The sequence below is a fragment of the Bombina bombina genome, chromosome 6 (genome assembly GCF_027579735.1).
Source record: "Bombina bombina isolate aBomBom1 chromosome 6, aBomBom1.pri, whole genome shotgun sequence".
In the NCBI taxonomy this organism is placed as follows: domain Eukaryota; kingdom Metazoa; phylum Chordata; class Amphibia; order Anura; family Bombinatoridae; genus Bombina; species Bombina bombina.
Genome location: NC_069504.1, coordinates 442,002,858 through 442,026,688, shown reverse-complemented (window position 1 = coordinate 442,026,688; position 23,831 = coordinate 442,002,858).

The window sequence follows — 23,831 nt, the reverse complement described above, 5'->3', positions numbered from 1 at the left end:
CGTCGCTGCCACTATAATAAACATATTAACCCCTAAACAGCCGCACTCCCGCCTCGCAAACATTAGTTAAATATTATTAACCCCTAATCTGCCGTCCCTAACATCGCCGCCACCTACCTAGATATATTAACCCCTAATCTGCCGTCCCTAACATCGCTGCCACCTACCTACATTTATTAACCCCTAATCTGCCTCCCCCAACGTCGCCGCCACTATACTAAATGTATTAACTGCTAAACCTAAGTCTAACCCTAACCCTAACACCCCTAACTTAAATATAAATTAAATAAATCTAAATAAAATTACTATAATTAACTAAATTATTCCTATTTAAAACTAAATACTTACCTATAAAATAAACTCTAAGCTAGCTACAATATAACTAATAGTTACATTGTAGCTAGTTTAGGCTTTATTTTTATTTTACAGGCAAGTTTGTATTTATTTTAAATAGGTAGAATAGTTATTAAATAGTTATTAACTATTTAATAACTACCTAGCTAAAATAAATACAAAAGTACCTGTAAAATAAAACCTAACCTAAGTTACAATAAAACCTAACACTAAACTATAATTAAATAAATTAACTAAATTAAATACAATTACCTAAATTAAATTAAATTAGATCTCAGGTAAAAGAGCTGATTACTTTGGGGCAATGCCCCGCAAAAGGCCCTTTTAAGGGCTATTGGTAGTTTAGCTTAGGCTAGGGTTTTTTAATTTTGGGGGGTCTTTTTTTATTTTGATAGGGCTATTAGATTAGGTGTAATTAGTTTAAATATCTGTAATTTGTTTATTATTTTCTGTAATTTAGTGTTTGTTTTTTTTGTACTTTAGCTAATTTAATTTAATTTAGGTAATTGTATTTAATTTAGTTAATTTATTTAATTATAGTGTAGTGTTAGGTGTTATTGTAACTTAGGTTAGGTTTTATTTTACAGGTACTTTTGCATTTATTTTAGCTAGATAGTTATTAAATAGTTAATATCTATTTAATAACTATTCTACCTAGTTAAAATAAATACAAACTTGCCTGTAAAATAAAAATAAACCCTAAACTAGATACAATGTAACTATTAGTTATATTGTAGCTAGCTTAGGGTTTATTTTATAGGTAAGTATTTAGTTTTAAATAGGAATAATTTAGTTAATTATAGTAATTTTATTTAGATTTATTTAAATTATATTTAAATTAGGGGGTGTTAGGGTTATGGTTAGACTTAGGTTTAGGGGTTAATACATTTAGTATAGTGGCGCCGACGTTGGGGCGGCAGATTAGGGGTTAATAAATGTAGGTAGGTGTCGGTGATGTTAGGGACGGCAGATTAGGGGTTAATAATATTTAACTAATGTTTGCGAGGCGGGAGTGCGGCAGTTTAGGGGTTAATATGTTTATTATATTGGCGGCGACGTTGGGGGCGGCAGATTAGGGGTTAATAAGTGTAGGTAGGTGGCGGCGACATTGGGGGCGGCAGATTAGGGGTTAATAAATATAATGTAGGTGGCGGCGATGTTAGGGGCAGCAGATTAGGAGTTAATAAGTGTAGGTAGGTGGCAGCGACATTAGGGGCGGCAGATTAGGGGTTAATAAATATAATGTAGGTGTCAGCGATGTTGGGGGCAGCAGATTAGGGGTTCATAAGTATAATGTAGGTGGCGGCGGTGTCCAGAGCAGCAGATTAGGGGTTAATAAATATAATGTAGCTGTTGGCGATATTGGGGGCAGCAGATTAGGGGTTAATAAGTATAAGATTAAGGGTGTTTATGTTAGGGTGTTAGGTGTAGACATTAATTTTATTGCCCCATAGTAATCAATGGGGCTGCGTTAAGGAGCTTTACGCTGCTTTTTTGCAGGTGTTAGACTTTTTCTCAGCCGGCTCTCCATGTTGATTCCTATGGGGAAATCAACTTAAGCAGCGCTGGTATTGGAGTGTGGTAAGGAGCAAAATTTTGCTCAACGCTCACTTCCTGCCTTTTAACGCCGGGTTTGTAAAAACCTGTAATACCAGCGCTGTAGGTAAGTGAGCGGTGAGCAAAAACTGCTCGTTAGCACCACATAGCTCCTAACGCAAAACTCGTAATCTAGCCGTTAGCTTTTTATGTTCTGAGGTGTGCTGTGGGTTAGTATGAATTATTTTAATCCCAATTTTTGTACAGCAATTTGCTTTTTAATTGTGTAACCACCATCTGTCCACAGTTTTGTGTGCTGAGCAGCAAATTTATCCCCCTTTTAACCCACTAAGAGACAATTTGACTCCATTTTAATGCAGGGTTGCCAATCCTGTATTACCACAATTTGGTTTATTTTCATGCAGCAAGTGTATGTCCTTGCTACTAGAGAATGAGCAATTATGACAGAGTTTCTGTAGTGTTCTATGGCAGTGCGGTCCTCAAGTACCCCCAACAGACCAGGTTTTCATTATAGCTGAACCAGTGCACAGGTGAAGAAATCAGCTAATGGATGAGTTAGTAACCATGGTGTTACTGGTCGGCTGATTTCTTCACTTGTGCACTGGCTCAGCTATAATGAAAACCTGGACTGATCGGGTACTTTTGGACCACGGTTGAGAAAACCCACGGTTGAGAAACACTTTGGAATACAGATTTAAAATGGTGTACTCTCCTTATAGTACATCGATACTATATATAATTATTAATAGTACAATAGACATTATCTTTGTAGAGACTGTTTTTATAATCTGAGTTGCATTACAGAATGTACAAGATCCCTTTGCAGTTGCTCAACCTTTGAATATTCATTCCTCCAAGCATGAATATTTACTATGTTATGATTTCATGACATGTACAAATCTCTTTAACATGCTTGTTTGTAACCATGTGCATGGCAAGGTTTTTTTGACAAGCTCATAACATATTTCCATCCCTGCATATCTAATCCTTTTATATATATATATATATATATATATATATATATATATATATATATATATACACACACAAACTCTAGAACAGCACAATTATTCTGCAATGAGCCAATAATTTAGGATTATATATCCAATGATTGTAATTTTCTTTAGAGATAGATGGGCTTTATGTGCCCATAAGTGAGTGTGTTTATATTTTATGTCAGCAATAAACTTGCATCTCTCTCACCATGCAAAAAATGTCTCTCTGTTATGAATAGAGAAGGAAAGCTGTTCTCTATCAACTTCATATTCTTTTTGTCAAGCTCATAACATATTTCAATTCCTGCATATCTAATCATTTTTTATATATATATATATATATATATATATATATATATAATACCGTCCATACCACACAGGTTGTACCCTCCAAAGGTCGTCTGCCTGGGTGCTATGATGCCTTAAATATTTCCTGTACAAATGACAGCACTCTCAGGTCTTTTTTCAAAATGAGATCAACAAAATTCTCTTTTTTAATGGAACGTTTTCGAGGAGCTTGTCCCCATCATCAGCATAACATTCAAGTGTAACAAAACATATATTTATACAAACAAACCAATTAATCAAATCTTAATAACCTGTGTCTCCCTTGGTGTCCCAGAAAACCGCCAACCACTCGTGTTTGGAACGCACTATGCGTTCCAGTGCTTTGTAACCGGAAGTACCTCATGTCATGTGACTTCCGGTTTCGTATATTCACAATATACCTTATCCGTGCAGCATTTACATATATCCAACGTATACTCTTAAGTACTTTTGCTTACTATATGCCTGTTATTCTCATATAGACATTTCATTGCCTTATTTTACTTGTGATCTTGTGATACACTGACTTGTCACTACTGCAGTGTAATCTAATCACTCTCACACTAGTGTGCTGATTTGTGCAAACTTTATATTTTTGCATTCCACTTTCTCTGTGTAGTCTATATACTGTGTATTGTGTGGGTATTAACTTTTATGTGTTTATTTACAATAGCTTGTGTTAATTGTGCCTTTTATATTTATCTCGGTTACCATGGTTACCCAGTAGTGCTGGCTATGTATTCTCTATGTGTCTTGCAATCTTTATGTAGCCATATTCCATTAATTCCTTTATTGCACTTAGACTTAGAGGTCTATTAGTTGCCCCACTGCAATCTAATATGCATGTGTATTTACTCTTCCCCTAGGTGCACGTATTGCGTTACTCAGCCCCTCTTTCCTTAGACCCTTGTGTCTTAAAAGGTGTCTGCTTAGAGGCTAGTGATCTACTTGTGCCTATAGGCTCCTTGCATCTTTTACACATACATTTCTGACATATAGTTTCTTTAGTTTCTGTTCTATTATCATATTATTTTGTACATTTAGATGTAGCATGTCCTCTTATTTAGTGCTTTTATTCTTTTTTCTCTATGTTGTTGTTTGTTATTTATTTTACTAAGGTAGTCTCTTTGTATACAGGATTTTCAAGTGTCCCCACTGTGGTGCATCTGTCTCCTAGACTTCTATGCCTTGGATCTGTGTGCATAGCCATTCCACTTCCAGTTATCAGTCTACTTCCGTCCTGCTGTGTCTTTAGATGTTGTTCATCCTTTCCATGTTTATCTTTTGTTGTAATAGGCTACTGTGTATCAAGGTTATGGGAGTTGTTGTTTTACTGGTAACCTGCCCCTTCTGTGTCTTACTCCAAGAGCAGTGGGAGGCACTTTCATGTCTCCCCCTGCTCTGATCTAAGGTATATGACTAGGGCACTACCCCCCTTGGGGTCTGTGTCTCAGCCCCACCTTGATCCGGTGCACAGTATCTGGCCATCGTACCTTTGTATGTATCTCCTACCTACACCAGTGCCTTAAAATCTGGTGCTGAGTTGAGCCCCCCTGGGTGTATTGTGCCCAGTCTATACATCCATTCTGCTTCTCGTCTGAGAAGGGCTTTATTACAATCGCCTCCTCTGTCAAGCTGGGGGATGTGGTCAATTAAGATGTATCTGATGCTGGAGACTTGATGTTGTTTTTGAGTGCAATGTCTGGCTACAGGTTGGTCTGAATTGCCTGTGTCTAGTGCCACCCTTATCGCCCGCCTGTGGTTAGCCATTCTTTCACGTAATGTCCCACTGGTTTTACCAATATAGAATTTGGCACATGGGCAGTAGAGTAGGTAGATTACATGTGTTGTATTGCACGACAGAGAGTGTTTGATGTGATACACCTTGTTAGTATGCGGATGGTGGAAGGTCTTAGTGGCTATTAGGCCATTACACGTTGTGCAGCCCAGGCATTTATATGAACCTTTGATGTTAACCTTTTCTTTCTTTAGATAGCATTTTTTGGGGTCTGTTTTGACCAGCAAGTCCCTTAGATTTGTACCCCGCCTGTATGCAATCATCGGTGTGAGATTATGTGCAAATCTTAGTTTTGGGTCCGATTGTATCACAGGCCAGTGTTTCCTTAGGATCTTGCCAGCATCACTGGTATTTGGTGAAAATGTAGTTGCCATTATGAGCCTGTTAGTTGTATCTTTGTTATTTTCTTTGTTCATAAGAGTTGTCTGTGTATACGGTAGTAGTTCTTGTACAATTGTATCTACCATATTCTTTTTATATCCTCGCTGTATAAATTTGTCCCTCATAAACTGAAGTTGGGAGACCCCTGTAGCTTTGTCTGTGTTGTTACGTATTACTCGCATCAGTTGTGATTTTATGATTCCTTTGAGTAACGCTGGTGGGTGACAACTATTGGCACATAATAAGGAGTTCCTATCGGTGGGCTTATAATACAGTGTAGTGCCTATTGTATCATTTTGTATGTATACATTAAGGTCCAGGAAATGTACTTCTGCTGCACTGTGTGTTATTTTGAATCTCACCGGTGTGTTTGTGTTGTTAATATATTGGAACCATTCTAATAGTGTGTCTTGTCCTCCCCTCCAGATTAAAAAGACATCATCTATATATCTTACATAGAAAATTATAGATGTTATGTCTTTGTTCCACAGATATGTCTTTTCAAACTCAGACATATATATGTTGGCATACGATGGGGCCATATTTGACCCCATCGCCGTGCCGGATGTCTGCAAGTAGTATTGAGTTTCAAATCGAAAGTAGTTGTGTGTGAGACAAAATTGCATAAGTGTCATGAAGTACTCAATTGGGGGTCCCTCATATTCTCTATCTTCAATGAGATGGTTCCTGACTGCTGTAAGCCCTTTGTCATGAGGGATGATGGTGTAGAGACTGTTGACATCCAGGGTTACCAGGATGTCCCCAGTCTCCACAGCAACATCCCCCAGTTTGAGTATGAGGTCATTTGTATCAGCGATGTAGGATATTGTTTTCTTTACTGTGGGTTGTAGTAATATATCGAGTAACTGTGCTACCCGTTGTGTCATGGATTGTACCGCCGACACAATCGGTCGCCCTGGTGGTCTATCCATAGTTTTATGGATTTTGGGCGTGGTGTATAGAATTGGCACTTTTGGGTATTTAGTAGTACAGAATTCATATAAGTTTTCATTGAGATATCCCTGCTGGAATCCAAGTGTTAAGACTTGGTCAAGTTCCTGCTTAAATTTGCCCGTGGGGTCTCTTGTTAGTGTGGTATATGTTTCAGCATCACTTAACTGTTGCAGGATGTCCTCTCTATAGTCTGAATAGTTCAAAAGGACAATAGCCCCGCCTTTATCTGCGGGGCGAATGACCATTGAGTGATCATCCTGCAAAGTTTTGATGGCTTGTCTTTCTTCTTGTGTTAAGTTATGTGCCCATTTTTTGTTAACTATATACACCACAAACAACACGAGGTGACACATATATACATAGGGGACACTCCACCCCAGAACGACATTTTTTAGGGGTAACCACCAGGTCACGGGGAGGAGGAGGAGACAGAGGCCACACATCAGGAGGGCGGGGAGGAAGATACAGGCCAGCACGCCGCAACAGAATGAGGACATAGTAGTCAATCTTAGTGAACACATATTAACCATAGCAGAAAGACAAGTCCTCAATAAAGGCCTAACATTCATACCAAGCCATAGCACTCCAGAATTAGAACTTAAAATAGATATGTACAAACATAATAGAGTGCTAAAAATTAAGGAATTCTTCCAAGACACCCCCACACAAAAGACAGGAATGTCTCCACTAGATAAATGTAAAAAGGCAAGTACATTTGAACCGCACAGTAATAGCGCGTCAACTAAGACATACATAAGACTCACCACGCAGGACCTCGAAACAATAAGAGTTAACAAAAAATGGGCACATAACTTAACACAAGAAGAAAGACAAGCCATCAAAACTTTGCAGGATGATCACTCAATGGTCATTCGCCCCGCAGATAAAGGCGGGGCTATTGTCCTTTTGAACTATTCAGACTATAGAGAGGACATCCTGCAACAGTTAAGTGATGCTGAAACATATACCACACTAACAAGAGACCCCACGGGCAAATTTAAGCAGGAACTTGACCAAGTCTTAACACTTGGATTCCAGCAGGGATATCTCAATGAAAACTTATATGAATTCTGTACTACTAAATACCCAAAAGTGCCAATTCTATACACCACGCCCAAAATCCATAAAACTATGGATAGACCACCAGGGCGACCGATTGTGTCGGCGGTACAATCCATGACACAACCGGTAGCACAGTTACTCGATATATTACTACAACCCACAGTAAAGAAAACAATATCCTACATCGCTGATACAAATGACCTCATACGCAAACTGGGGGATGTTGCTGTGGAGACTGGGGACATCCTGGTAACCCTGGATGTCAACAGTCTCTACACCATCATCCCTCATGACAAAGGGCTTACAGCAGTCAGGAACCATCTCATTGAAGATAGAGAATATGAGGGACCCCCAATTGAGTACTTCATGACACTTATGCAATTTTGTCTCACACACAACTACTTTCGATTTGAAACTCAATACTACTTGCAGACATCCGGCACGGCGATGGGGTCAAATATGGCCCCATCGTATGCCAACATATATATGTCTGAGTTTGAAAAGACATATCTGTGGAACAAAGACATAACATCTATAATTTTCTATGTAAGATATATAGATGATGTCTTTTTAATCTGGAGGGGAGGACAAGACACACTATTAGAATGGTTCCAATATATTAACAACACAAACACACCGGTGAGATTCAAAATAACACACAGTGCAGCAGAAGTACATTTCCTGGACCTTAATGTATACATACAAAATGATACAATAGGCACTACACTGTATTATAAGCCCACCGATAGGAACTCCTTATTATGTGCCAATAGTTGTCACCCACCAGCGTTACTCAAAGGAATCATAAAATCACAACTGATGCGAGTAATACGTAACAACACAGACAAAGCTACAGGGGTCTCCCAACTTCAGTTTATGAGGGACAAATTTATACAGCGAGGATATAAAAAGAATATGGTAGATACAATTGTACAAGAACTACTACCGTATACACAGACAACTCTTATGAACAAAGAAAAAAACAAAGATACAACTAACAGGCTCATAATGGCAACTACATTTTCACCAAATACCAGTGATGCTGGCAAGATCCTAAGGAAACACTGGCCTGTGATACAATCGGACCCAAAACTAAGATTTGCACATAATCTCACACCGATGATTGCATACAGGCGGGGTACAAATCTAAGGGACCTGCTGGTCAAAACAGACCCCAAAAAATGCTATCTAAAGAAAGAAAAGGTTAACATCAAAGGTTCATATAAATGCCTGGGCTGCACAACGTGCAATGGCCTAATAGCCACTAAGACCTTCCACCATCCGCATACTAACAAGGTGTATCACATCAAACACTCTCTGTCGTGCAATACAACACATGTAATCTACCTACTCTACTGCCCATGTGCCAAATTCTATATTGGTAAAACCAGTGGGACATTACGTGAAAGAATGGCTAACCACAGGCGGGCGATAAGGGTGGCACTAGACACAGGCAATTCAGACCAACCTGTAGCCAGACATTGCACTCAAAAACAACATCAAGTCTCCAGCATCAGATACATCTTAATTGACCACATCCCCCAGCTTGACAGAGGAGGCGATCGTAATAAAGCCCTTCTCAGACGAGAAGCAGAATGGATGTATAGACTGGGCACAATACACCCAGGGGGGCTCAACTCAGCACCAGATTTTAAGGCACTGGTGTAGGTAGGAGATACATACAAAGGTACGATGGCCAGATACTGTGCACCGGATCAAGGTGGGGCTGAGACACAGACCCCAAGGGGGGTAGTGCCCTAGTCATATACCTTAGATCAGAGCAGGGGGAGACATGAAAGTGCCTCCCACTGCTCTTGGAGTAAGACACAGAAGGGGCAGGTTACCAGTAAAACAACAACTCCCATAACCTTGATACACAGTAGCCTATTACAACAAAAGATAAACATGGAAAGGATGAACAACATCTAAAGACACAGCAGGACGGAAGTAGACTGATAACTGGAAGTGGAATGGCTATGCACACAGATCCAAGGCATAGAAGTCTAGGAGACAGATGCACCACAGTGGGGACACTTGAAAATCCTGTATACAAAGAGACTACCTTAGTAAAATAAATAACAAACAACAACATAGAGAAAAAAGAATAAAAGCACTAAATAAGAGGACATGCTACATCTAAATGTACAAAATAATATGATAATAGAACAGAAACTAAAGAAACTATATGTCAGAAATGTATGTGTAAAAGATGCAAGGTGCCTATAGGCACAAGTAGATCACTAGCCTCTAAGCAGACACCTTTTAAGACACAAGGGTCTAAGGAAAGAGGGGCTGAGTAACGCAATACGTGCACCTAGGGGAAGAGTAAATACACATGCATATTAGATTGCAGTGGGGCAACTAATAGACCTCTAAGTCTAAGTGCAATAAAGGAATTAATGGAATATGGCTACATAAAGATTGCAAGACACATAGAGAATACATAGCCAGCACTACTGGGTAACCATGGTAACCGAGATAAATATAAAAGGCACAATTAACACAAGCTATTGTAAATAAACACATAAAAGTTAATACCCACACAATACACAGTATATAGACTACACAGAGAAAGTGGAATGCAAAAATATAAAGTTTGCACAAATCAGCACACTAGTGTGAGAGTGATTAGATTACGCTGCAGTAGTGACAAGTCAGTGTATCACAAGATCACAAGTAAAATAAGGCAATGAAATGTCTATATGAGAATAACAGGCATATAGTAAGCAAAAGTACTTAAGAGTATACGTTGGATATATGTAAATGCTGCACGGATAAGGTATATTGTGAATATACGAAACCGGAAGTCACATGACATGAGGTACTTCCGGTTACAAAGCACTGGAACGCATAGTGCGTTCCAAACACGAGTGGTTGGCGGTTTTCTGGGACACCAAGGGAGACACAGGTTATTAAGATTTGATTAATTGGTTTGTTTGTATAAATATATGTTTTGTTACACTTGAATGTTATGCTGATGATGGGGACAAGCTCCTCGAAAACGTTCCATTAAAAAAGAGAATTTTGTTGATCTCATTTTGAAAAAAGACCTGAGAGTGCTGTCATTTGTACAGGAAATATATATATATATATATATATATATATATACAGTATCTCACAAAAGTGAGTACACCCCTCACTTTTCATGTGACAACACTGAAGAAATACACTTTGCTACAATGTAAAGTAGTGAGTGTACAGCCTGTATAACAGTGTAAATTTTCTGTCCCCTCAAAATAACTCAACACACAACCACTAATGTCTAAACTGTTGGCAACAAAAGTGAGTACACCCCTAAGTGGGTATGTCCAAATTGGGCCCAAAGTGTCAATATTTTGTGTGGCCACCATTATTTTTCAGCACTGCCTTAATGCCTTAACCCTCTTGGGCATGGAGTTCACCAGAGCTTCACAGGCTGCCACTGGAGTCCTCTTCCACTCCTCTATGACAACATCACGGAGCTGGTGGATGTTAGAGACCTTGAGCTCCCCCACCTTCCATTTGAGGATGCCCCAATGATGCTCAATAGGGTTTAGGTCTGGAGACATGCTTGGCCAGTCCATCACCTTTACCCTCTGCTTCTTTAGCAAGGCAGTGGTCGTCTTGGAGGTGTGTTTGGGGTCTTTATTATGTTAGAATACTGCCCTGCAGCCCAGTCTCCGAAGAGAGGGGATCATGTTCTGCATCACTATGTCACAGTACATGTTGGCATTCATGGTTCCCTCAATGAACTGTAGCACCCCAGTGCCGGCAGCACTCATGCAGACCCTGACCATGACACTCCCACCACCATGCTTGACTGTAGGCCAGACACACTTGTCTTTGTACTCCTCACCTGGTTGCTGCCACACACACTTAACACCATCTGCACCAAATAAGTTTATCTTGGTCTCATTGGACCACATGACATGGTTCCAGTAATCCATATCCTTAGTATGCTTGTCTTCAGCAAACTGTTTTTGGGCTTTCTTGTGCATCCTCTTTAGAAGAGTCTTCCTTCTGGGATGACAGCCATGCAGACCAATTTGATGCAGTGTGCGGCGTATGGTCTGAGCACTGACAGGCTGACCCCCCCACCCTTTCAACCTCTGCAGCAATGCTGGCAGCACTCATACCTCTGTTTCCCAAAGACAACCTCTGGATATGACACTGAGCATGTGCACTCAACTTCTTTGGTCGACCATGGTGAGGCTTGTTCTGACTGGAACCTGTCCTGTGAAACTGCTGTATAGTCTTGCCTACCGTGCTGCAGCTCAGTTTCAGGGTCTTGGCAATCTTCTTATAGCCTAGGCCATCTTTATGTAGAGCTACAATTCTTTTTTTCAGATCCTCAGAGAGTTCTTTGTCATGAGGTGCCATGTTGAACTTCCAGTGACCAGTATGAGAGAGTGATAAAACCAAATTTACTGCACCTGCTCCCTATTCACACAAGAGAAATTATAGACTCTCATTAGCCCGAAGGAAATACATTTATCAGTACATATTTATTATGTACTTATTATGTATGGGTGTGTATATTTATTATTATGTGTGTGTATAAAAAAAAGCATTTATTTGTTTACTACTCTGGCTTAAGCAGATTATTCATAAGGCTTACTTATTTGCTATAAATCTGCCTCCAAAGAGAGTAGCTTCTCACTCAATGAGATAATTATCTACTTTCTGGGCTTTCAAGGATGATGTCTCCTTGGAACAGATTTGAAAGGTGGCATCTTGGTCTTCCCTTCACACTTTTTCCAAATTGTATTATTTGACGTTTATGCTTCTTCTGATGCAGCTTTTGGTAAGGAATTCCTTCAGATCACAGTGTCTGGCAAATATTAACTGCCTACTTTTTGTCTCACCCATTCTTAACATAGACTCTCAGATTGGGTATTGTATCCCACATGTTATGAAGCTATGGACTCTCATCAGCTAAGAAGGAAATAGAATTTATACTTACCAATAAATTTTGGGCTGATGAGATTCCATAGCCCCCGCCATATTTTTGTATACGAGTGGTAGTTCACCTCATAACCCTGCTTTTTGTCAATCCTACCTTTTTTATTTCTCTTTCTCCTCTGCTTGGCTATATGTAAACTAGAGGGGGAGAGGAGTTGGGAGGGGCTAAAGCTCTGTGAGGGTTCTCCTCCTGATAGGGTGGAATATATCCTACATGTTATGAAGCTATGGACTCTCATTAGCCTGAAGGAAATACATTTAATCATTAAGTATATATTCTGTTTCTTACCAAAAGGAAAATATTCCCTTTTGAACTCAAAAAAACAAAAAATATTCTTAACTGATAATTCCATTTCCGTCTTTGCAGTAAGAGTCCACGATGACATTCATAACCTATGGGAAATGCTAGGAGCCAAAGGGCCCCCTAAACAAGACTATAAATATCCCTCCCACTTCCCCTACCCTCCAGTAGTTCAGCCGAGGATAAGGAAAAGTTAAGAGAGATACAAGGGGTACAGAGGAGCAAAGAAAATGACTACGACCATCAATAAATAGCAATCTGGCGGGGTTATGGACTCTCACTGCCAAGAAGGAAATTAAATTATCAGGTAAAAATAATTTTAGTTTTTCTTCCTTTGGTAGTGAGAGTCAACAATGACATTCATAACATAGGGAAAACCAATACCCAAGCTGTGAAGTTCATGAATGTTCGAGAAGGAAAAATACATGAGGCAGTCCTAAAAACCAGACACCACCGCTTGTATAACCCTTTTCCCAAAAGATGCTCCCGCCGAAATAAACTTGCAAAATTTTGTGAAAGTGTGTAAAGAAAACCACATTGCAGCCTTACAGACCAGCTTCCCTGTAGGCCGTACTGATCAGACTTCTCAGCCAAAAGGAAATAGTAACAGCTGATGGCTTTTGCCCCTTACGCTTATTGGAATACATAATGAACAAGGAAGAAGACTGATGAAACTCCTTATTCTTATGGATCACCAGATAAGGAGGATCACACATCAAAACTAAAAGCTCTGACACTCTGCGAACCAAAGAAACAGCCAATAAAAACACCACTTTCTAAGTGAGCAATTTGATATCAACAGAATGTAGAGGCTCGAACAGAGTGCTCTGAGAATCCTTAAGAATAAAAAAACAGGCTTGGAAATAGGTTTAGTTCAGGCCAAAACCTGAACGAACACTTGAACATCTGGCAAACTAGCCAACGTCTTGTGAAACAAAACCGAAAAAGGCAGATATTTGACCTTTGATAGAACTGGCCAACAAGCCTTTCTCCAAACCCTCCTGGAGAAACTGAAGGATACTCAGAGTTTTCACCCTACACTAAGAAAAAGCTCACTAGTCACACCAGTGAAGATAAGATCTACAAAACCTTGAAGTAGATGTGTCTGGTGACCGACTTGTGAGCCTGAATAAGAGTATCAATCACATTCTCTCCAAGCCAAAATAAACTGTTCAATCTCCAGGCAGTCAGCTTCAGAGTATCTAGATTTTGGTAAAAGAATAGTCCTTGAATTAGCAAATCCTGCCGAATAGGCAACCGCCAAGGAGGAGCAGATGATTAATCTCACAGGCACTATAAGAATAGTTGGAATTCTGTCCTGTTTGATCTGAGCAACCATCCAGGGTAGAAGAACAATCAGAGGGAACAGGTAAACCAGTTTGAAACTTCACAAAACTGCTAGAGCATCCACCAATTCCACTTGAGGATCCCTGGACCTGGATCCATACCTCGGAGCTTGGTATTTAAGCGGAAGCCATCAGATCTATATCTGGAACACCCCATCTGCAGGATATCTCCAAGAAAACCTCCTGATTCAGAGAGCACTCCCCTGAGTGAAGAGTCTGTCTGCTCAGGAAATCCACTTCCCAATTTTCCACACCTGGAATGTGGATAACTGAAACCTGAAATTGATGTATCTCTGTCCACTGAAGGATTTGTGACACCTCCTGCATCACCAGAGAGCTTTGAGTGCCACCCTGATGGTTGATGTAGGCCACAGTCATGATGTTGTCTGATGCCAATTGAGGCCACTCTAGAAGTACATTCAAAATAGACCTCAACTTAAGAATGTTGATTGGGAGAGATACCTCCTCCAGTCTCCAGGTTCTTTGAGCTCTCAGAGAACCCCATACCACCCCCAGCCCAATAGACTCACATCTGTGGTGATTATTACCCAGACAGAGCATTGGAAACTCATTCCTAGGAGCAAGGCAAGGCATCCAGATGAATGATCTGAGACAGATCTGAATGATCCCTATTCCACTGTTTGAGCATACTCAACTGTAGTGGTCTCAGATGAAAGTGAGCAAATGGTATAGCATTTGATGCCACAACCATAAGACCTATCACCTCCATGCATTGTCCTACCGAAGGGTGGACATAGGACTGAAGCAGATGACAGACTCTCTGAAGCTTCTCCCTGCACTGGTCTGTGAGATGGATGCGCATACTGATGGAGTCTATGATCGTTTCCAGAAAGTTTACTCTTGTGGCCGGAATGAGAAAGCTCTTTTCTAGGTTGGCCTTCCAGCCATGCACCTGAAAATATGAAAGTAACTATTGTTTTTGATCCTGAGACAGTGGAAAGGATGTATCCTGAACCAGAATGTCATCCAGGTACAGGGCCACCGCAATCCCCTGCAGATGAACCGCAGCCAGTAAAGCTCCCAGCACCATGGTGAACACCTGTGGAGCTGTAGCCAAACCAAAAAGAAGAAAATGGTAATGATCATAATGTGAAGGTATGTGTCCTTTAAGTCTATAGTGGACATGACCTGACCCTCCCGAACTAAGGGAAGGATGGATCTTATGGTTTCCATCTTGAATGTGGAAACCCTTATGAATTTGTTGATTCACTTCAAATTCCTCCTTTTTGGGAATCACAAAAAGGTTGAAGTAGGACCCTCTTTCTGCTGGAGTAACTGGGACCACTACTCCCATGGCGAGGAGATTATCCATGCAACGGAGAAGAGCCACTCTCTTTATGGGTTTCCTAAAACTCTTGACAGAAAGAGACGGTCCCTCTGAGGATGAGATCAAAAACCTATTCTCTACCGCAGATGAACAATGTCCAAAACCCAAGGGTCCTGGATGAAGTGAGGCCATTCCCTCTGAAAGAAGGACAATGTGCCCCTACACAACCTGCTCCCAGGTCAGGGGCGAACCAATCATGCAGAATTGTTGACCTGAGTGACCTTTCATGGACTGTCTGCTCTTATTCCACCCTTGAGTGGGCTTTCAAGTCACCCTAGGGGACTTTGTCTTAGATGTCTCCAAGCCCATCTGATTCCTGTTCGGACCAAGGCACAAAAATGACTTAAGCCACAGGGCCCTCTTGGCCATAACTGCAAAACTAGCATGTTTAGCATTGATGCAAATAATTTGAAGAATAGCATCCCTAACAAAGGCATTTGCCATCTTCAGAGATTGAATATGATCCTAAATCTCCTTAAGGGGAGTCTCCATGGAAATCTGTTCTGCTAAGGTCTCACACCAAAACTTGGCAACCACAGTAACAGCAGCAATTTCCACAACAGAGTGAAACAGGGAGCCAGACTGGAGAAAAAGTCACCTGCAGTGTCCCTCAAGTCTTCTATTTAGGGGATCCTTAAAGGACGTGCACTTGGCCAATGTTGATATAGCTCTATCCACCTTAAGGACACTGTTCCAGATCTGTGTCTGGGCTGCAGGAACAGGAAAGGATCTCTTAAAGGCTGCTGAAGAAGCAAAAGGGGTCCTGACTTTTCCGATTCCTTAGAGATAATCTCTGTGATAATCTTGGGAATTGAAAAGACCTCCGGAACTCTAGGCCTAGGTCTAAACGTCACCTACAACTTTTGGACCTGGTCCTCCTTGGGCGGCTTGGTCGCAGCAACTCCCAAAGTTGACAGGACCTGGAAAGCCCAAGCTGATATGATTTCAATCTAATCGTCCCCTCCACAGAATTGTAATCCGACTCAGCATCAGAAGGGTCAAAGAAAACAAACTTCTTTTTCAGAGCTAAATATAGGATCTTCTATATGTTGGAGAACAGTATCTAACCTTTCTCTTCCTCTTCCCTGATACCTGTCTAGGGTTCATTGCAGCAGACACAGCCGCCTCAATGCGGGCTGAAAGATCATTGGTTAGCCAGCCCACCCCAGCCAGAGCTGAGCCGCTTTACAAATTCATTTACTGTTGAACAGGGATGTCCACCTCAGCCGAGGCCTGAGAATCCATAGTAGGGCCTTTTTTGGACAAGGCTTGAGGGGACTCCCAAACTGTCTGACTACCTTGGCCTCCTGCGTGAGACATTTTGACATAAGATAAGCAACCATTACAAAGCTGTGTGGGATTACAAAGCTGTGCGGGGGGTTCACAGTTGATAATTTGCAAAGCATAGACTTGGTATTGTAACCGAGGAAGATTACGCCAGACTTTCTAACAACATAGAATCGTTCATAATGAATAAAAAGTAATTCGTAAACACACAGGAGTGTATTTATTTCCCAAGTCCCTTTATAAACCCTGTTTAGGGCGTCTTACCCATTTAGGACTAGCCTAGCCTTGTTGCTACCACTTTCTCACAGGACTACTGCTCAGGGTATCTGAAGCGGAAATAGTGCAAAAAATGCCCTAGGGTGGGGACAAGTCACCACTCACTACCACGGCCATTATTACAACATAGCCTAGCATTTTATTACACCCATGACAGGGAATATGTAATGCTTGTCACTGCCCTGCAATTAACACGCCAAGGCGCGGCCTTCCCCCTGAAGTCTGTCTGGAGTCCATGTACGACAGATGAATGTCTGACACAAGGGATAGAAATGTGCTTCTTAAGACACATATTCTAGCACAGGGAAAGAACCTATCACACCTCCTTATTAGACAAAATGCCAAGAAGGAGGGGAAAATTTACCTATGATAAGTCTGTAATTTAGTGTGAAACCCACCGCATTATCAGACAGGCAACTTTAGTTAAACTGAAAAGAGGCATGGGAAACCCAGCGTCGACCTGTACAGTATAAACTAATATTTCATAGAGATTTATATGGATATATTATCCCTGGCTCATTGAGCCAATCGATAACTTAATTTCTTCTTAACAGGGCACCTCTATCTGCCTACCGCCATGAGACCAGGCAAAGAACTACTGGGGGATAGGGGAAGTGGGAAGGATATTTATAGCCTTGTTTTGGGTGTCTTTGCCTCCTCCTGGTGGCCAGGAGTAGTATTTCCCATAGTTTATGAATGTCATTGTGGACTCTCACTGCCAATAGAAGGAAAAGGGCTATAGGTTATACAAACAGGTCCAAGAGAAAAAGCAAAAATTAAAATTGAACTAGCCAACCCCTCCTGTCCCTAAACCACCCACCATCCCTTCCCCCTACTAACCCATCCACCCCCCTCCGCTGCTGTTGGGCTGTTTAGCTGCTGATAGGCTGTGCATCTCATGCAATGGAGGCATTCCACAGACTATACATTGCTTGCACTATTTCTGTGCTTTCTCACTGCTGATGAATGTAATATTTTTGTCCTTATTAATTTTGTGGTTATACCCCTGATCCCCCTCTCCTCCACAAGAGATGAGCTTCTTACATGGTTACTTTAAAAGAAAATAATGATAAGAATTACTATTACTATAACTATGCAGATGATCTTCTTTGTAAACATTCTTTAAAAAAACAACTAGAATATTTTCATTTAGCAGTTTCTTGCAGCTCTTTATATACAATTGGTTATTATGACATCACAATGGCAAGCTGTAGCACTTTAACATTATTTAGCTTCCAATGACAGACTGTGGCTGCTAATATCCGGGTGTGACTGGAGTTTAATAGGTTGTGACTGGAGTTTAGCAGGTTGTGATTAGAGTTTAAAATATTGTGACCAGACTTAGCAGGTTGTAACAGGACTTGACAGGTCATTACACGTTATGCTTGGCATGTCAAGGCAAGTGTGGTCTATGATCAGATGCTGGATTAGGAAAGACTCAAATGTGTGTTTATGTGTGTGTATTTGTGTATGTAAAACACATACACAAATACACACACATAAACACACTTTTGGGCCTTTGCTAGTCCAGCATCTGATCGTATTTGTGTATGTATATTTTTTTATTAATCTATATTATTTATAATATGTATATATATATATACACACCCACACACATATATATATATATATATATATATATATATATATATATATATACGGTATATATATATATATATCCCATAAAATATATATGTGCTTGTGTATATACATATTATGTGTGTGTGTATATTTATATATATATACAGTATATATATTTATTATATGTGTGTATGTAAAAGTATATATATAAAGTATATTATGTGTGAGTGTATGTGTATATATATATATATATATATATATATTTATTATGTGTGGGTGTTAACGTATATAAGTGTGGGTAAAAATATATATAATATACCATACAAGAGGAAGAGGGGGAAAGAAAAACCAAAATAAAATCTTTATGAACGTCCCAACTCAACAATAACACTTGCTATGCAAAAGTGCTATAGTACAGGAATGCTAGAAGTGAAGGAGGCACACAAAAGTCCCAGATCCTTACAGCTCTTAGGCAAATATATATGGAGAGACAAAAGTCACTGATGATAACATATAGGCTGAAACGGTATAGACCTCACCTCCTCCTTACGAAGTTCCGTATACTCACGGGCCTAGGTAAAGTTCTGGGAGGGAATATCCATCCGTTGTCGGAGCAAAGCGGTACTAGTTCCCTTCGTAATACCTTCTGTGCATGATGTGTCCGTGTATAGCTGCTATTATGGCTCCACCGGTTCTTCCACAGAGGGGGCGTGTACCAATGCGAAACCAGGGTCATGCAAATGATGTCACACAAGAGCTTCCTCCAACCGGACGGCAGCTACAACTACAGCAGGGTAACAGGTAGGGAACATATAGAGCCACCGCTGCCGATATCAATCCTCTCTGGTTCAACGTAGCTTCCTTTTCTCAGGTCTCAGCGCAGTCTCCTTTTTTTTTAGGTCTCAATATGTGCAAACACCCGTAGCATCCTGGAGTCAGTCAGCAAAGGGACGTGGCAGGGTGCTAACGTTCTCAAAGACAAATAGAACAGTCCCACAAAAAAGAGTACAAGAGAGTGTTAGACTAAAAACATAAAACGTGGGGGGCGTGGCTAGCCGGCGGCCATGATAAGTCGCATATCTCAGCAGCTCTGGAAATACTAGAAGAAATTTCTATATTATTCCTCAAATACTACTACTAAGTACACTACTTCTGATCGACATAGGGACCTGTTAAATCCTAGCCGCTAGGAAGAGGTCAGTGTCTAAACCTTCAGTGCTATCTACGGAGCTAATTTGGATACAGAGAGGCGCCAGCCTTCTACTTCTAACTTTACTAACCCACCCACCCGGGCAACCGGGTTAAACAAATACTTTTCACTGCTATTTCATGATGGAGACTTTTTATTCAAACATCCGTTTGTTACTGAGGGAACTCGACAGTAAGCTAGACAGAAGCTTTAATGACATGAGAAATACTGTGAGAGACACCTTCAAGCAAGATGGCATCGCTTTGAGAACTCCGAGAACAATCCGGTGAAACCAGCAGAAGCACTCACCACTAATATGCGCTCCTTATCCCAGAAAGGGAGATCTATGCAGGACCTAAGTTTGCTCACAGGCGGCAGCAGTTTGGGCGGATATGTGCAGTGCTCGGATGATTCTCTACCCCTCTGCATTGAAATCCCACGGAGACTGTCACAAATGAGCAGCGCTGTCATAGATCGTGAGAACTCTCTCTGGAAATTAAGCTTACAGTGCCAGCAACTCTCAGTCTCTGCTACTCCTGATCCTGTAGATGATCGGATCCTCAACCACTCACCCCTAGACACAGATCAGGGAGGGGGTGTGAATCCCCCTATAAGAGACACTGAATTTGCTCCTATTTTTTTCTAAGAGACATACCTATGCAGATAAGGTCCGCTGGTCCTTGAGACAGTGCTTCTCTGGCAGGATTTGCTGTTCTTCTCTGGCTTGGGAGACCCTCCTTGCTTCCCAAGAAAAGCTGAGTAAACACTCTTGTCCGCTATCTGGGCATCGCACTGGAGTTGGCTGATTTGACACACACCATACCCTTACTCAGAGAGACTTTTTTTTTCTCCAATGTATCCGGATTTGAATATCAGGATGATATTAACTTTCCTTGTTGCACTATAAACAGTATTTTCAAAACCTTAGCCTATGCTCTCTTGTATAAGCCTGCTCAGTAAATTTAGATGTTGGTATAATACTATGTCTGGGACCGGCTGCTACAAGTTATTTCCTATTGTTTATCTTATTTTACATGCTAACCTCCCTTGTTTTACAGCTGTAATATGTGCACATTTAATTATTTTAACCTTAAACTAAGTTACAGGATATGCATAGTATTAACTACAGTAATTATATTTACTTCTATATCTAACTCAAGCAAGTGGGTACTTAGCCCCCTCCTGAAAGTTTTTAGATCTTTAGACAGAGTGTTATCCTATATTAAGCAAACAAACTGCCATACTAATATAAGCTTATGTCCCAATGACTATTCATTAGCCCTTAGTCTTATTCTGTACTTATGTTCGCAAGCCCTAACTTAGGGTGCTCATCTCCTGGGCTTTTTGGTCTGCCTATCTGTATGTGCTAGATAATATTTAGATGTGTCCAGTCTAATTACCCCTTATACAGTCCTACCCATATACACCCATTTACGCAATTTGAAAAGTACCAGAGGGCTCTACTCATTTATGTGTGGTTAGCAAACAGTATAAATCTCAACAGGGCTTGATGTAACTCTTCCTTGGGAGAGCTCCCCTTTTTATTTTTATTTCAGGTTATGTATATATTCTATCAATCTTGTCCATGTACTTATATCCTGATACCTTGTGTGGGTCCCACCTATTTTTATTATAAACTTAATTAGGTAGCCAGACGTTATCCTGTCATATTACCTCTTGCAGCCTTAGCGATAGGCTGCCACCTACTTATTATACTTCATACTTAGCACCTACCATCAACGACACATTTCCTACTTATGGCCTTTAAAAATGCCTACGCTGCACACTCTTTCTTGTCCTGTGATTGTGGGTGTCTTTATAATACTGCGTAACGGACAGGCTGCTACAGGATACATTTCATTGTTTACTTTATATATACCAAATCTCCCTGTCCTCCAGATATAATATGTGTATATTTAACTGTTTTAGCCCTCTACTGAATTACAGGATGTGCATTGTATTAACTGCAGTAATCATACTTAATGCTACACATAACTCACATAAATGGGTACAGTACTTAGCCTTCTCCTGAAAATATTTAGATCTTTAGATAGAGTACTATCTCATATTAAACAAACAACCTGCCATTCTTATTTCAGCTCTTGTCCCAATGATTAAGCACTAGCCCTTAGACTTATTCAGCACTCATGTTTCAATGATATAGATCAGGGTGCTCATCCCCTGAGCCTTATGGTTTGTTCGCATGTACTCATTGGCTATTGTTTTAGATAAACCCAGCTTATTTGCCCCATATGCAGCCCTATCCATATAAGTCCAGATACGCAATTCGAAAAGTACCAAAGGGCCTTATTTAATTTTCCTTGGCTACTGACCATCATAAATTTTAATATGGCTTGATATAGCTCTTCCTTGGGAGAATCCCCCTTTGTCTTTAGTTTATGTATACATCTTATTGGTCTTGCCCATGTAATACCTCATGTAGATTTCACCTACGCTCATTATAGACCCAATTATGTAACCTGAAGTTATTTTACCTTACTTCCCCTTACAGCCTCAGTAACGAGTTGTCACCTACCCATTTTACTCCGTACTTAGCATCTAGATGTGCACTCTCCCTGCGACATCGCATATACTCTAGTCTGACCACCTTAAAGAATATGAGCCGATAGCTACTGCCATCTCCAAGCCATAGTATATTAACCTCCCTCAACTATATTCTTCACCGCTACAGGATGTTATACTTTTTAAACATTTATTAAATCTCCTCCATCACCACTTCTCATTCATAATATCTTTAAGATTAGGTGTTAACCTATATACTCTAACCCAACAACTTCCATTCTAAGCGGTGCTTACCCGCTGACTGTTGTTGTCTCCCCCTCCCTATACCATACACCCATTTTCTCTTAGATGCATATGCTACTATATTGTATTGAAAAATCGAGGTTTCATCAGCCAACCTTCTGTTTATTATATAATTGTTGAAGTATTTTGTTCAAGTTTATTCATATCTATTTGTTTCTCTTGATGTTGGTAAAAGGCGATCATTGTTATATGTATGATGTGAAAAACCTCAATAAAAATTATTTGAAAAAAAAAAAAAAACATAAAACGTAACCTGGCTAGTCATAAAAATACCTTTATTGGCTAGTCATAAAAATAAAAGGACATACAAAGTGTCAAGACAAAATTGAGGTAGGGGCACCTCTGGCTGGCAGGCTTACGCGTAATCATAGCATGCATTTTTATGACTAGCCAATAAAGGTTACATTTAAGTTTTTAGTCTAACGTTCTCTTGTACTCTTTTTTTGTGGGACTGTAAAAATATATATATATATATATATATATATATATATATATATATATATATATATATATATATATATATATATGGAAAAAAGAAACCTTAATGCCTAGAGTTTGAGTTCTTAATCTTTTAAGCACAATAAAATTACCAACTTAACGGGTTGTTTTGCATGACATCATCAATATAATTTCTCCGGTCGGTAGCATGAAGTCATGGGTTATGTCACTACTGATGCCATTGATGATGATGATGTCACGTGTTGTCATTGATGATGTCATCAACAATGTTATGTGCGATGTAGTGTAATTGATGATGTCATGCAAAGTACCAAGGATGGGGGCAGTTTAAGTAGGGGATTTCCTTGCTTATTCACGTTTGGTTAAGAACTTAAACTTAAACTAGGCATTAACGTGTTTTGCACATATACATACATATTTATATAAAAATATATAAAAAAAAAATTATATACAAAGCATGCACTTAAGATAAGAATACCAAGTGTAATGATATCAGAGTTGTTTCATAGTTAGTGATGTCGCGAATAGTTGGCCGGCGAATAGTTCCCGGCGAACATAGCATGTTTGTGTTCGCCACGGCGGGCGAACATATGCGATGTTCGATCCGCCCCCTATTCGTCATCATTGAGTAATACTTTGACCCTGTACCTCACAGTCAGCAGGCACATTCTAGCCAATCAGCAGCAGACCCTCCCTCCCAGACCCTCCTACCTCCTGGACAGCATCCATTTTAGATTCATTCGGAAGCTGCATTGTTAGTGAGAGGAGGGACAATGTAGCTGCTGCTGATTTAGTAGGGAAATCTATAGCTAGGCTAGTGTATTCAGTGTCCACTACAGTCCTGAAGGA